Genomic DNA, 2,500 nt, shown 5'->3' on the forward strand with positions numbered 1-2,500 from the left:
TTTCAGCATCGGTTGTTTTAGTCCTCTTCGTTTATCTAAATGGAATTTTGTTATTTCATTGTATGATAGGTTTTTTGGTGATGTCCTGGATGTAATGTTTGATATTGGTGTGTTAGGTTTTCTGCCGAAGTGAGCTGTGAATGGTGCGATTTTTGTGGTTGTGTTAGGTATGGGTTTTATTTCTTGGATTATTTCTGTGATTTTATCTGCAAGTGTGATTTTTGACCATTTGGGGTCGTTATTTAGGACTGAGAGACGACGTTTTATTGTTTGTATTAGACGCTCTGTGGTATCATTCCGTTAGCTCTGTGGTCTCCAGCTGGAGCTAGTATTAGTTTAATATTGTGATTGTTACAGAAAATTTCGAATTGCCTGGATTTGAATGCTTGGGCTTGGTCGCATCTTATATTTCTAGGTATTCCGTGAAATTTTATGTATTTTTCTAATTATTTTATTGCTGTGTCAGTGTCGCAGTTGTGGTATAATATTGCGTGTGGGTATCTTGAGAATCTATCTACCGAAGCTAATATATACGAATCATTATTTTGTTCGTCTAGTATGGGGCCGGCAAAATCCATTTGGATTTCTTCGTTTGGTTCGTGTAGTGGTGGTAGGTTTGCTAATTTTGATTTTGGGATTATTGGTTTTAAATTCTTATCTATTTTGATGCTCGGTTGGCAATTCTGCGTGAGAGTTATTATCTCTCTATGGATTCTTGGGAACCATATCATGTTTGCTACGTGCATCATTCCTGATTGGCCTGAGTGATTGCGGTGAATGGAGTTCATGATTAGTTTACGTAGTTGTGTAGGTATATACATTTTCCCGTCATAGAGTATGCAGCCAGCTGGTGTCGTGCTCAGATCTCGCTTTAGGGAGTGCCAGTATCTGCTGAAGTGTTTAAGTGAGTCCCAGTTTTTATCTTCTATGATTTGTAGTAAATTTTTGCTATGTGGGTCGTTTCGTGTAGCTTCGGCGATGAAATTTTCTCCGAATACTCGATGTAATTGTTTTAGGTAGTTGGGAGTGTTTTGGTAGTCTATTTCTGGGATTGGGTTGAATTCCTCTTTATCTTCTAGTGGTTGGCGTCCTTGCCCGATGTTAGATGTTTCGTCTGTCTGTGTGGCAATTGTATTTGTTTCCAGTGGGTTTGTCATCATTTGTGTTTTCGTTGTGTTTGGTGCTCGGTATCGTTTTTTGATTGGGACTTGGAATGTTTCTACTTGTGGGTTGTTCCTTGTCGTAACGTGTATTTTGTTGCTAAATAAAGTGTTAATTGAGTTGTAAGATCTACTAGATAAAGATGTTGATAGAGGATTTGAAATAGGATGAATAGAGGGTTTGTATAAATAATTTCTGATAATTCAATTTGTATTTGTAGAATTTTGAGTAAATTTTGGATTAAATGAATTGTTTAATGTGTTAGGAGGCAACTGTTTTACAGCGTTTAAATGGCGAAAAGCGTTCTGTTTCTGTTTGCTTGGATTGGACTCTGGTTTGTGCGTCATTTAGTTAATTCTGTTTGCTAGCGATCTGATTGGTTAATTTTCTCTGCGTTGTCTGTAGTGTATAATGTTGGGCTTCTATGGTGTTTATTACGTGATTTTCGTCGAAATTTTCACCAGTTGGTTGTGTTATTGGGTGGCGGCCTAAATAGTCCACAAATCCCATGTTTTTCCCCGCGATGTGTTCGACTTTAAAGTGGAATGGTAGTAATCGGTCTACCCATCTAGTTAATCTACTTTGGTATGTTTTGTTGCCTCTATTGTTTTTTAGGGCGGAGAGTAGAGCTTGGTGGTCCGTTTGGAGAGTGAAATGTGATCCGTATAGATAGTACTTAAAGTGTTCGAGTGACCAAACTACGGCCAGTAATTCTAGTTCGTTTTTGCTATATCTTTGTTCATTTTTTTAAAGGAATCTGCTGGCGTATGCTATTGGTTGCCATATGTTGTTTTGTCTTTGTTCGAGGCAAGTGCCTAAGCTTTCTTTGCTGGCATCACATTTTACTGGTGTTTGGCAGTTAATGTCGAAATGTTTTTGTTCGACGATAGTTTTGATTGCTTGTTTTATTCTGTTAAATGCACTGGTGTGTATTTCTTCCCATTCTAATTTTTTGGGTGTTTTATTTGTTGGTTTTGTTAAAAGTGGTCTTAGCGGTGCGCTTAATGCTGCTAGGTTTTGTATGAATTTTTCCAAGTGGTGTATGCTGCCCATAAATGATCTTAGTTGTTTCAGCGTTTTTGGGTTCTCCAGTTGGATGATTGCGTCTGTTTTTCGTTTAGTTGGGGTAATGCTTTCCGAATTTACTTTGTATCCTAGCCAGGTAATTTCTGTTAGGCCAAATTCGAATTTGTGAAGGCTTATTGCTAGATTTTCTTGGTCTAGTCTTTTTAGTGCTTTGTCTTTTTCGTTTTCATGTTTTTCTATTGTTCCTTTTGTTATTATTATTATGTCATCAAGGAATGCATCGGAAGGAAGTTGAGTCTAATCCGTCTAGTGT

This window comes from Convolutriloba macropyga, chromosome 12 (assembly GCF_964194025.1).
Source record: "Convolutriloba macropyga chromosome 12, txConMacr16.3, whole genome shotgun sequence".
Taxonomy (NCBI): domain Eukaryota; kingdom Metazoa; phylum Xenacoelomorpha; order Acoela; family Convolutidae; genus Convolutriloba; species Convolutriloba macropyga.